This window comes from Lithobates pipiens, unplaced genomic scaffold (assembly GCF_037356315.1).
Source record: "Lithobates pipiens isolate NorthernLeopardFrog02 unplaced genomic scaffold, aLitPip1_a1.2 Scaffold_19, whole genome shotgun sequence".
NCBI classification, from domain to species: Eukaryota; Metazoa; Chordata; class Amphibia; order Anura; family Ranidae; genus Lithobates; species Lithobates pipiens.
The window spans coordinates 575408830-575423531 of NW_027507764.1; the positions used below are offsets into that span (position 1 = coordinate 575408830).

General features: G+C 39.8%; 1 protein-coding gene across 1 annotated transcript in view; it reads right to left on the reverse strand.

Annotated features, from left to right (window-relative positions):
* The window catches only part of KCNK9 (potassium two pore domain channel subfamily K member 9), a 261592-nt gene that overhangs the window by 139187 nt on the left and 107703 nt on the right, over positions 1-14702 (reverse strand). The gene's annotated exons all lie outside the window — the stretch shown is intronic.

The window sequence follows — 14702 nt, forward strand, 5'->3', positions numbered from 1 at the left end:
CACATTCTCTGATATGATAATCATAACTATGCTAGACATCCACAGACAGCCAGGCCGTCGGGTTTGCATTCTGCGCAGTCAAGGACAAGAGAGCGAAGCCAACCGAGGAATTTCAAATTCTTCAAACTTATAAGGAAAAAAGTTTGTCATTTCAAATTTGCAAAAGTAATTTACTCTAAAGGTGTCAATGTGTTCAGGATAAGAGAGCAGGTTTGAGTGTCAGCTCATTGTTGTCATGTTTACAAAGTATACATATCACACATCGGAAACTTTTAATGGATTACATCTTATAGGAGAAATTGATGGTATATATTTAGGGTATATATATTCAATTCAGTGCTGAACTTAGTGGGTCTTATTATGTAGGCAGTGCTGGAACAAGGTCCTCCCAAGTTAGGGATTCCAAAGTGTGACAACCCCCCTCCCCCCATTTCTCCCCCAACTCTTTAATTCACACCAAAAATAAAGAAATAATAATTTAAATGGTGGAAAAAAAAAAGGAATAGGGGAATAAATAAAGATGATAATAAATTAAAATGAATCAGCTACAATTCTAACTACAATTATTAGGGTTAAAAAAATGAATTAATGTTAATTAAAATTTTTATTCTTGATTCCCTTCATAAATCATGTCTCGGGTACAAAGCATTTTTTAAATATGTCCTACAAACACGAACAACCGCAAACTAAAGAGGTTAGATACACATATTTTTTTTTTAAAGTAAAGAAATAAAGGCGTTAATAGAAATAAATTGGTGTTCACCAAGGAACAATAAGGGGGAAAATGTTTACAAAAATTTGCTTTGATTTTTTTATTTAATAAAGCACTTTGCCGAGGGCATTTCACATCAGTCCTGAACTTAGCGGGTCTTTATTAGGCAATCAGTGTCGGGACAAGGACAAGGATGGCAAAGTGTGACCCCTTCTCTCCCAAATCTTTAATTCAGCACTACAAAAATAAAAAAATAAAAATATGTAAATGGTGAAAAAAAAAAAAAAGGAATAGGGAAGCAAATAAAGATGATAATAAATTAAAATGAATCGGCTCAAATTTTAACTACAATTATTAGGGTTAAAAAACAAATTCTAAATTTTATTCTTGATTCCCTTCATAAATCATGTCTCCGGTACAAAGCATGTTTTAAATCTGTCCTACAAACACGAACAAACGCAAACTAAAGAGGTTAGATACACATTATTTTAATTTTAAAAAAGTAAGGGAAGAAGGGTATGAAGGAGTTAGTAAAAACAAATTAGTGTTCACTAAGGAACAATAATGTTTACAAAAATTTGCTTTGATTTTTCATTTACATATACAGTATAACAGGTATACAGCACTTTGCCGAGAGCATTTCACTTCAGTCCTGAACTTAGCGGGTCTTTTTTAGGCAATCAGTGGCGGGACAAGGTCCTCCCAAGTCAAGGATGCCAAAGTGTGACCCCTTCTCTCCCAAATCTTTAATTCAGCACTACAAAAATAAAAATAAAAAAATATGTAAATGGTGAAAAAAAAAAAAAGGAATAGGGAAGCAAATAAAGATGATAATAAATTAAAATGAATCGGCTCAAATTTTAACTACAATTATTAGGGTTAAAAAAACAAATTAGTGTTATTACAAAATTTTATTTTGGATTCCCTTCATAAAAGGCACAGTTTTGGGCACTTTGATGAGGGCATTTCACTTCAGTCCTGAACTTAGCGGGTCTTTATTAGGCAATCGGTGCCGGGACAAGGTCCTCCCAAGTCAAGGATGTCAAAGTGTGACCCCTTCTCTCCCAACTCTTTAATTCAGCACTACAAAAAAAAAAATGTAAACTTTAAATCAGCCTTTCTCAACCTTCTCAACCTTCTCAACCTTCTCAACCTTCTCAACCTTCTCAACCTTTTCAACATGGCGGCGGCACAGTGGTGTAGTGGTTAGCACTCTCACCTAGCAGTAAGAAGGGTCGCTGGTTCAAATCCCAACCACGACACTACCTACCTGGAGTTTGCATGTTTTCCCTGTGCCTGCGTGGGTGTACTCCAGTTTCCTCCCACACTCCAAAGACATGCAGGTAGGTTAGTTGGCTTCTGTCCAAAATTGGCCCTAGTATATGAATGGGGACCTTGGATTGTGGGCTTCTTGAGGGTAGGGACCAATGTGAGTGTGAGGGATTCTTTAATTCAGGATCCCTAGTATATGAATGGGGACCTTGGATAGGGATAGGGGTAGACACTCACTCCGGTTGAACTGGATGGACTGGTGTCAGGCAGTTGGGACTACAGGGAGTTTCCCGGTGGGCCGATGGCTCAGTGGGCCGGTCAGGTGCAATCCTGGTGCCGCTCCTCTCTGACAGTGAGTGATTGCGATTTCACTCCTGTTAGGTGGAGCAGCTGCCGTCACTTGCTGGAGAGAGCATTAGGCCTTCTGCTTCCTCCAGCCTGCAGGGGGAGACAGACAGCTGGCAGACGTTCCATCCTCTCTCCCCTTATCACTTGTCACTTATCACATGACTGGAGAGAGGAACGAGAAGCTGCCTTCAAAACTGAGTACACGTGGGAGGGGGAGGAAAGGGAGGACACTCTGATGTAAGGGGAAGTGCTGATGGAGACACTCAAAATTAAAGTGGGCCAGTCATGATGAAGTCCAGGGCCAAATTTTTGTCCCGGTCCAGTCCTGACTGGTGTCTTTATTCAACCTTACTAACTATTAAACACAGAGGAACCCTAGAAATAGTTGTCCAGTCTCAAGGAACCCCTGCTAAAAATTAGAACTCTACAACTCATGATACATTAGTGTGATGGTCAGTGGGAAGAACGGTCCTTACACTTGTGGTCATTGGGAAGAATTACCTCCTCACAGATAGTTAAAAAGATCAATGGTGTCAGTGGGAACTTATCTGAGAGGCAGAAATTGCCCAATGCTGAAGGAACCTCTAGCAACCTCAGGAGGAACCCTAGTTGAGAATCACTGCTTTAAATGGTGAAAAAATAAGTAATAGGGAAGGAAATAAAGATGATAGTAAATTAAAATTAATCAACTCAAATTTTAACTACAATTATTAGAGTTAAAAACAAATTAGTGTTATTTCAAAATTTTATTCTGGATTCCCTTCATAAAAGGCACAGTAATCATGTCTCGGGTACAAAGCATTTTTTTTTTAAATCTGTCCTAAAAACACGAACAAGCGCAAACTAAAAAGGTTAGATACACATTATTTTTAATTTTAAAAAAGTAAGGGAAGAAGGGTATGAAGGAGTTAATACAAACAAATTTGTGTTCACTAAAGGAATAATAAGGGGCAAAATGTTTACAAAAATGTGTTTCGATTTTTTATTTAATACAGAACTTTGCCGAGGGCATTTCACTTCAGTCCTGAACTTAGCGGGTCTTATTATGCACTCAGTTCCCGGGACAAGGTCCTCCCATCTTAAGGATTCAAAAGTGCGACACCCCCCCCCCCCTTCTCCCTCAACTCTTTAATTCAGCACTACAAAGAAAAAAAATTAAACGGTGAACAAAAAGGAATAGGGAAATAAGCGAAGATGATAAAGATGATAATACAAACATTTGCTTTGATTTTTTATTTACATATACAGTATAACAGGTATACAGCACTTTTTCCGAGGGCATTTCACTTCAGTCCTGAACTTAGCGGGTCTTATTAGGCAATCAGTGGCGGGACAAGGTCCTCCCAAATCAAGGATTCATAAGTGTGACACCTTCCCCCCGCCCCTTTCTCTTCCAACTCTTTAATTCAGCACTACAAAAAAATTTAAATGGTGAAAAAAAAAGGAGTAGGGGAATAAATAAAGATGATAAAGATGAAAATAAATTAAAATGAATCAGCTCCAATTTTAACTACAAATATTAGGGTTAAAAAACAAATTCTAAATTTTATTCTTGATTCCCTTCATAAATCATGTCTCGGGTACAAAGCATGTTTTAAATATGTCCTACAAACACGAACAAAAGCAAACTAAAGAGGTTAGATACACATTATTTTTAATTTTAAAAAAAGTAAGGGAAGAAGGGTATGAAGGAGTTAGTAAAAACAAATTAATGTTCACTAAGGAACAATAATGTTTACAAAAATTTGCTTTGATTTTTCATTTACATATACAGTATAACAGGTATACAGCACTTTGCCGAGAGCATTTCACTTCAGTCCTGAACTTAGCGGGTCTTTTTTAGGCAATCAGTGGCGGGACAAGGTCCTCCCAAGTCAAGGATGCCAAAGTGTGACCCCCTTCTCTCCCAACTCTTTAATTCAGCACTACAAAAAAATAAAAATAAAAATAAATTAAAATGGTGAAAAAAAAAAAAAAGGAATAGGGAAGGAAATAAAGATGATAATAAATTAAAATGAATCGGCTCAAATTTTAACTACAATTATTAGGGTTAAAAACAAATTTGTGTTATTTCAAAATTTTATTCTGGATTCCCTTCATAAAATCATGTCTCGGGTACAAAGAATTTTTTTTATAATCTGTCCTACAAACATGAACAAGCGCAAACTAAAAAGGTTAGATACACATTATTTTTCATTTTAAAAACGTAAGGGAAGAAGGGTATGAAGGAGTTAATACAAACAAATTTGTGTTCACTAAAGGAATAATAAGGGGCAAAATATGTACAAAAATGTGTTTTGATTTTTATTTAAAGTGGTTGTAAACCCTTAGGCCGCGTACACACGGGCGGACTGTCTGACGGACTTGGGCCGCTGAAACGTGTTTCAGCGGACAGTCCGCTCGTGTGTGGGCTTCAGCGGACTTTTTCAGCGGACAGTCTGGCGGACTAAGTCTTTCGTAATTTCCGTAATATTGTCCGTCCAAACTTGGTTTCAGCGGACAGTCCGCTCGTGAGTAGGCTAGTTCGACGGACTAAGTATGGCGCATGCTCAGAAAGGATTTACACGGCCGAAGGTTGCATTGCAGTGTATTGGACGTCGTATTTCTAGTCCCGTCGTACGTGCCGTACACGTCATCGCGCAAGCTTTCAGCGGACTGTCTGTTCGTCGTGTGTGGTCAAGTCCGTTCATTCAAAAGTAGGACGGACTGTCTGTCGGATTGTCTGACGGACTTAGTTGGACGGATAGTCCGCCCGTGTGTACGCGGCCTTACAAACCACTTTGACCTATATGTAAGCCTAGATTAAGGCTTACCTGTAGGTCCAAGAAATATCTCCTAAATCTATACGGTTTAGGAGATATTTACAAAAAGACAGCCACCGCTGTCTACGGCACGCGCGCCGTAGACAGCAGTGAGCAGGCGCACTGGCAGGCCGCAGATATGCCGCGAGTGTCGGCTCCCATGCGCATGCGCGGGAGTGACGTCCTCGCTGCTCCGGCGAATCACAGCGCCGGAACAGCGAGACCCTGAAGTCACTCCGGGATCCATGGCAGCGGAGGACATGAAGACAGGGGACCACTTCGGGGGCTTCGTTCTCAGGTAAGTTATTCATAATGAGCTAGTATGCTATGCATACTAGCTCATTATGCCTTTGCCTTGCAGGTTGCTTTTTTTTTTTTTCACATGGGTTTACAACCACTTTAATTCAGCACTTTGCCGAGGACATTTCACTTCAGCCCTAAACTTAGTGGGTCTTATTAGGCAATCAGTGCCGGGACAAGGTCCTCCCAAGTTAAGGATTCCAAAGTGTGACACCCCCCCTCCCCCTTTCTCCCCCAACTCTTTAATTCAGCACTACAAACAAAAAAAATTTAAATGGTGAAAAAAAAAGGAGTAGGGAAATAAATAAAGATGATAAAGATGATAATAAATTAAAATTAATCAGCTACAATTTTAACAAATATTACAAATATTATGGTTAAAAAACAAATTCATGTTAATTCAAAATTGAATTCTTGATCCCCTTCATAAATCATGTCTCGGGTACAAAGCATTTGTTAAATCTGCCCTACAAACACGAACAACCGCAAACTAAAACGTTTACATACACCTATTTTCAATTTAAAAAAAAAAACTAAGGGAAGAATAGAAGGCTATGAAGGATTAAAAAAAGTTTGTTTTTAATTTTTCATTTACATACAGTATAACAGTATTTTATGAATAAAAAAGTGCTGAAAGTAGTGAAAATGTTAGTTCTTTGGCAATCAAACTGATCCAATAGCTTTCTTACTTCCTGAGCCGTTGGTCCAGTATGAGTTTGCCAATTGGGGATTTCTTTACAGACTGTATGCATATTCCACGTCTTATTCAAGAAATATGAAATATCAAAGAAGTAGAATTAAGGGAGGGTAGTAACCCCTGTCAGATATTATTTTTGTCGGGGGGTTTGAAGGCATAGCAGTTCTACTTTTCTTTCTTAAATTGATTACGAGCTTTCAAAATGTGGCCCTTTGAGAGGTGCTTGTCAAATGATAGATCCCTTTTTTTATAGATGTATTTTTTGTATATGTGTTTTTGTATTTTTCTTGATTGTTTAGTATTGTTGTCTTTGGAATGATATGGAAGGTTTTGTATGTCTATAATAATTTAATAAAAATAATTGAAATAGATATTATTTTTGTCATCTGTGCCTCATTGCGGAGGTTTCACTTCCTGTCCCATAGGCAAACAGGAAAAGTGAGGAAATCCCTGCAAATTAAGGGAATTCTTTGATGAACCCGTCCCCGTCTCCCCAACCACCCTCCATGTCACCAGAACTTGTGTCCTAATTGGACGATTTCCCCTCCTATTACTTTTCTGGGGACAACTCAAAAACTTTGGGATTTAATTTTACTTTCACTTTCAATGATAATGGCATAGCCCCCAACTGTCCTTGATTTGGAGGGACTGTTCCTGATTCGGAGCAATGTCCCTCTGTCCCTCTTCCCCCCTCATTTCTCCCTCATTTTGGTCTGATCTATATAGTTGTATATAAAATGCACTTCTTATCTTTTAAAAAGTGTTTCCCAGTGCTAAACCTTTCATCCAAATTCTAAATTGCTACATTTGTAAATCTTAAAAGCCAATATAAAGGAATAGTAGTGGTAAAAAAAAGCACATGTGTGTTTAATTAACCTTTTTTTTGGAGGGGTTAATTCTCCTTTAAGGGGGTGTGGCAGGGGGGAGTGTTCTATGCCTACATACATTTGCTAGTAGGTGTCCCTCATTCCCATCTCAAATTGTTGGGAGGTATGTAGTGTAGAGTGACCAGACATCCCCGGTTTCCGGGGACAGTCCCCGGATTGAGGACACTGTCCCCGGGCTAAGTCTGTCCCCAGTTTTGTCCCCGGATTGGATTTGAACAGGGGTTGGGGCAATTTCAAAGTCAGGCAGTGCAGAATTAAAAAAAATGTAAAATCTCAATTACACCCCCCGCTCCACTGCTCCTACTAGCTTAGGAAGGTGTCTTTTTTTCCATTTTCCATTATTTGCCCATTTTTTTCCATATTTTTTTGCCCCTCTCTGATCATACGCTGGTCGGAGCGGAGGGAATATTTCTTCAGTTTCGGGTGCATGCCCATTCAGCTCCGCTCGCATGCTCTTCCGCCTTGGCTCAAGTCCCGGCCAGCCGCCTGCCTGCTTATCTTCTTGCCTTCTCTGGCGGAGTGATCTTCTTCCCCACCCAGTAGTAGCCGGGGCCCAGAGAGTAAGACTTGACAGGCTGTAAGGCGAGTGGCGGCGGCGAGAGCCATTGATTGCCGCCATTACTAGTAAAAAAAAAAAATATGTCCCCGGATTTCATTTAAAAAAATCTGGTCACCTTAATGTAGTGGTAAACAGGTCAAATAGAGAGAGGGTGAATCTCTCTAACAGGGGCACAGACAGCAATAAAAACTGACAGGCGTTCTAATACCTCTGCACTTTATCCAAAACAAACAAAAATAAAGTTTTGCCTTTTGAAGGAGATCACTAAAGCAGCATTTAATTTGTACAGGTCTCTGTCTAGCACAGTGATGGCAAACCTGGGCACCCCAGATGTTTTGGAACTACATTTCCCATGATGCTCATGCACTCTGCAGTGTAGTTGAGCATCATGGGAAATGTAGTTCCAAAACATCTGGCGTTCCAAGGTTCACCATCACTGGTCTAGCACAACACAAAATGTATTTCTTTTCTTTAGGAAAGATTGATTATTTATGAATTTACATTTTATTGTGTCTTTATTTGTACAAAGTTCTTATTTTACAAATAAATATGTAACACATGGTGCTTCTACTAAACATCGCTTGCAGAGCATACTAGGCTTTCCAATAAGAAAGTCCAGCTATGGTTTGTACTGACTGCTGTAACTGTCACTTTTGCTGAAATGATTGGTATACAACAGGAAGTAGGGAAAATAATGAATCCATCAACAGGATCAACATGTAATAATAAATATATATTTATATATAAATGTGTGTGTGTGTATATATATGTATATATATATATATATATATATATACACACACACACACACACACACACACACACACACACACACACACACACACACACACACAGTATATATCTATATATCTATCTATCTATATCTATCTATATCTATATCTATATATATATATATACTGTATATATATATACACACACCGTTTTATATATATATATATATATATATATATATATATATATATATATATATATATAGCCATTGCTGACGTTCTTCTGTTTTTATTGTTCTATGTTCCTGACTTCCTTCTATGTACTTCTGTCTTACAAAGTTCTCTGTTAGGGCCGGTTCACACTGCTGCAATGCCAGACATCGCATGTGATTCGCGCTGCACACACACCGTTTTATATATGTATATATATATATATATATATATATATATATATAGCCATTGCTGACGTTCTTCTGTTTTTATTGTTCTATGTTCCTGACTTCCTTCTATGTACTTCTGTCTTACAAAGTTCTCTGTTAGGGTCGGTTCACACTGCTGCAATGCCAGACATCGCATGTGATTCGCGCTGCACTGCTCTGCAAATCACAAGCGATGTCTGTGTGATGCGAACTCAGCCATACATGCTGTATAGCTGAATTTGCGTCGCATTTGGACTAAAATCATGCAGGAACCTTTTTTTGGATGTTCACACCCATGCGATCCGATTCCTGTCCGAATTGACAGTTCGCACTGCGATATGCGAACCAAACTGGGGGCGTCATTAACATTCTATCGATGCCCACAGCGGTTCACATAGGGCAGTGTGAAGCGCCGGTGGGTGACGTGCGATGCAAGAGCCCGTACTGGATTTGCATGCGTTCCCGCATGGCAGCAGTTTGAATGGAGTCTTAATGTATTATTGGTTCACACTCTGCTTCACACATAATTGTTAATATTTTGCACATATACCAAAGATAAAGGAGATCTTTTTGCTTGCTGGGCCTAGGGGACCATCTATGAGTTTATTTCCCACTAATCACACTTACTGTACTCATACATGAGATATATCGATGACATTTTTTGTAATCTGATTTGGTTCAATGGCTTTATTACAACTATTCATCATCATCTTGGAAAGCGGTTGTAATTTATAAGTCACTAGAGAATGCAATCCATCCTCTTTGTTTTTTCATAATGATGAAGTAAGCAATGTAGCTCATTATGAGTATTTATCATGCCCTTATAATGAGGCCTTGGCTGTCTGTCTGAGCCATGCTACAAATGGAAGCAGTCAACTTGGGAGTCACCGTATGGTAATCTTTGTCATAAGTGACATTATCCAGCTAAAGAGGCCCTGGAGATGGTATTTCTGGTCAAGGCTTCAATAGAAATAAATGGATCATACATTTTAGTTTTTAATAGAAGTCATGGAAATGTTTAATAGCTTGGGGTCACCAAAATATAAATGTAATGATTACAGGTAGTACTGCTGTTTGGTAGGATTGGACATGTTCAGATCGGAGGCTTACTGGTCTTTCCAGCTGAGGGTGGAACTATGGCAGTGTGAGAATTGTTTTAGAGACCTAAGCTGCTCAACTGCAGATGGACCTATTAGACGTGCCTAGTAAGGACAATTGTATGATTGAGTAGTCTGTTTCAAGTCTTTATTGGTAATGATGGTGCAGTATCACCAACATGTTTCCTTTTTCAGGGGCTGAAAAATAAAGGTGAAAACAATGATTCAGTAATCAATTAAAATCTCAGTAAAATATATGCGTACTAATACCTGACAGTGGTGGAGCAAGTTGAGTGAACACTAAATAATTGAAAATTATATTTCCAGATATTTGGTACAAAGGTAAACAGAACAGGATTTAAAGGCTTGACATTAAATAATATTTAAAAAAAAGACGCCATACAAATATATAGATATAGATCTATATATATATATATATATATACACACACACACACACACACACACACACACACACACACACACACACACACACATATATACACACACACAGTGCCTTGAAAAAGTATCCATACCCCTTGACATTTTTTATAACTTATTTTTTTCTTTTTTATAACCTAACCCTGCTTTAAACTTCTCCACACCTGTATCCCTGGCATGTCTGGTGTGTTCCTTGGCCTTCATCATGCTGTTTGTTCACTAAGGTTCTCTAAAAAACCTCTGAGGGCTTCACAGAACAGCTGTATTTATACTGAGATTAAATTACACATAAGTGGACTCTATTTACTAATTACGTGACTTCTGGAGGCAATTGGTTCCGCTAGATTTTAGTTAGGGGTATCAGAGTAAAGGGGACTGAATAAAATTGCACGCCACACTTTTCAGATATTTGTAAAAATATTTGAAAACCATTTATCATTTTCCCTCCACTTCACAATTATGTGCCACTTTGTGTTGGTCTATCTCATAAAATCCTAATAAAATACATTATACACTTTTGCTTGTAACATGACAAAATTTGGAAAATTTCAAGGGTATGAATACTTTCTCAAGGCACTGTATATATGTAGCGCCAGTTCCTGATGAGCATGCGCTATATGTTTTTGAAAATTAATATTCCTAGGGCTAAGTTTGCTAAATTATGGTTTCAGTACCAGTCTGCCTGGATTGCACTGAGTTCTCCTAGGCCGCAGGTGTCGCTGTCACCGCTGGCAAGTGGTAAAAGTTGGGTGTATTGAGTACTGCGTTTTCTCGGAACCAGCTCAGTGGGAGTGTTCTCCTGCTGTGCACTCTGGGAGGTGGTATTTAAGGTACTGGGATCACGTGTTTAGGGTGGTTCTGTTCCGGTCCAGAAGATATTTTTTGGCGGTTTGGTCCTGGTCCTCCTGACCAGCCCCCATGGCCCTCCTGGCCTGTGGTGCGGATCCATGCATTTCAAAGTCTCGGGGCTGGATAGCCCAAGGCAAAGTAATTGCAGGGACAGGCCTGTATGGATATCGAGGTCTGAGGATTCGAGGGTGGTCCAGTCGTCTAAGGAGAGGCCCAGCAACTGGAGAAGCATCCAGGGGAGGACTCTTCAGGAGAAGGCCGTGCACAAGGCTGGTTTCTCTGAAGGAGCCTGGAGGCTCAGTTGAAGGACACTTTTATGGACTTACATCCATACGGTATCGCCGGACCGGCTGAGAGATACTGGTACCGTATGATAGTTCTATAAATTTGTCTATGACCCTTGGCTACGCTCAAGTCTGTGGCAGAGACTTTTCTCAAGTATTTTACGCTCAAGTCTGTGGCCGAGACTTTGCTCTACTTTGCTTAACACCGTACCGGCTGCTGGGCCTAGTGAGAGGAGGTCTATCCGGAAGGTTTTGAGAATCCAGCTGTGAAACGGTTATTCTCTGGATTTCTTCTATAAGACACTTTCTATTTTTGCAGTCCAAAAGTACCTGAACTTCCTCCTAAAAAAGGAGATCCAGTGTTAGTTTCTGCATTTCTTTGGGCCATCTACCACGGGAAACTCCTAGACAGAGACGAGGTCCAGAATGGTAAGCCCAATAAAACCAGCAGCTCCTTCGGGGGTCAGTGTTACATATATATATTACGGAAAATTGTTGCCCATACTTACTGTGAATTATTTCCTTCCCTGGATCCTCCTCGCGTCAGCCTAAAATGGGTCATCTCCACCCCCTCTGACCCCTTCAGGACAACCTCTTCCTAGCCTATAAAGGACCATTGACTCCTCCTCCCCCCCTACCAGTGTTTAGGAATGTGCCCGATGTGTTCTGCCCCAGGGGACATGCATCAATGAAAAAAAAAGGTTTTAAACCGCCAGTTTTTTTCGGGAGCAGTGATTATAATAATGCTTAAAGTGAAACAATAAAAATTAAATATTCCTTTAAATATTGTGCCTGGGGGTTGTTCTTACTATGCCTGTAAAGTAGCGCATTTTATTTAGAACAATACCACAGCAAAATTACATTTCTAGGCGAAAAAAACGCCATTTAAAACTGATCGCGGCTGTAATGTATTGTCGGATCCTGGCAATATAGAAAAAAATTATTGAAAAAAACAGCATGTGTCCCCCCCCCCCAGTCCATTACCAGACCCCTCAGGTCTGGTATGGATATGAAGGGGAACCCTGCGCCAATTTTATTTTTTATTTTTTTTTAAGGGAAAAAACGCAATTTAAAACTGATCGCGGCTGTAATGTATTGTCGGATCCTGGCAATATAGAAAAATTTATTGAAAAAAATAGCATGCCCCCCCCCCAGTCCATTACCAGGCCCTTCAGGTCTGGTATGGATATGAAGGGGAACCCTGCGCCAATTTTTTTTTAAATTTTTTTTAGGGGAACCCTACACCAAAATAAAAAAAATGGCGTAGGGCCGCCCCAAATCTATACCAGACCTTTATCCATGCACGCAACCCGGCAGGCTGCAGGAAAAGACAGGGGGCTGAGAGAGCGCCGCCCCTCCCTCCTGAACCGTATCAAGCCACGTGCCCTCAACATGGGGAGGATTCCCCCAGGGTCCCCCCAAAACATCTTGTCCCCATGTTGATGGGGACAAGGGCCTCATCCCGACAACCCTTGCCCGATGGTTGTGGGGGTCTGTGGGTGGGGAGGCTTATCGGAATCTGGAAGCCCCCTTTAACAAGGGGACCCCCAGATCCCAGCCCTGAAGGGCGACTAAACTACGATACTTAAAAATCTCCATTGGTGACGCTTTAAAAATGTTTACAGGTTATCTGTTTAGAGTTACAAGGGAGATCTAGTGCTAGAATTATTGCTCTCACTTTAATGATCGTGGCGATACCTGACATGTGTAGTTGGAACACTGTTTACATATGCACAGCGTGACTTACGTATGTGCGTTCGCTTCCACGTGCAAGCACGGAGATTTACAGTAGATGGATCAGAAGGGTCGGAGAGAGTGAAATAAACTTTCCACCATCACATACAGAAAAGGAGATGGAAGGAGCTGCTATAATAATTACCATTGTTGACTTTGGGTGGGGCTATGTCTGGCTCGGATCACGTAGCCTGCAATTGCTGGTGTAGTATAGTGTGGTCCTGGACATGTGGTCATGGCTTCATTAAAAATATATTACATGGATGAGGATGAGGAGGTTAGGACGCAAATAAATAAAACTTTTTTGCATCACAGACAGAAAAGGCATTGGACAGCTTTACTATACTAACTGCCATTGCTGACTCTGGGTGGGGCTATGTTTGGCTCGGATCACATAGCCTGCAGTTGCTAGTGTAGTATAGTGTGGTCCTGAACATACGCAGATATTGTTTTTTTATTCATTGTTTTTTGCATCGGGGTCCGGGAAGGTTCTAGTTACACCTCTGGGTTGGATTGTTAGCTTTTCTGCCAAAAACAGCATCTCAAGCTAAAACGCAGAAGATATACTACTGACGTGACTTTGTCATATCTCGTTACAGGTACCTGGCATGGATCAGGAGGGTCGGAGACGGTGAAATAAAACTTTTGCCCATCGCAGACATAGGAGGCGGTGGACGGAGGAGTGACAAGAAGTATTAATTGCACTATTATTAGTCGGCCCTGACAAGCCGCTCCGTCCTCTTACCACCTGGTAATTCTTCCCTTCACAGACCGGAATTATCGGCGGAATTTGTCTGTGGAGCTGAACACTCTCACCTCTTGTCACATCCTCCTCTGGGCATTAAAGTGACACTCTGCACACGGCATCCCTCTCATTGCGTCTGGGCGGGGGAGGATAGCGTTAAGCCGGCGGTTACTAGGTAGCCGCAGTGGGGGATTGTAAATTGAGTGCTTTCCGTTTAATTTCTATAGCAACATTCAGCGTGCAGGAAACAAAATTGCTATATATATATAAATAAATAAATAAATAAATAAATATATATATATATATATATATATATATATATATATATATATATATATATATATATATATATATAAAAAACCCATATAATACAGCGCTATTTTCAAAAAAGGAATTATTTAGAAATTAAAAATTGAAAAGAATTTGTGACAAAGAAAATAAATATAATGAATGCAAAAAATTTAGCAAATGCAGCAGCAACTTAAATGTGAGATACCCACAATTTCAAATACCAATTTTTTCAAAATTTTTTCAAAAAAGCTGCGCTACAGTGATTCAATCTAATGTGTTATAGATATAAATTGATCATGCAAAAAACATGTGAATAAATAAATCCAAAAATCAAAACAAAAAACAGAAAAAGTCTATATGCAAATGTTCAAAATGTTAGTCCCTTTCCCATTAGGCAATAATTCTGCTCCACCGTGTTTTATCACACCACACCAATGAAAAGAGTGTCGCCACAGTTGCAGAAAAGGACTTTCCACCACCAACAATACTGACGCTTACCAGCTATACTGATCCCATCTCAGAGATCTAATATGGCC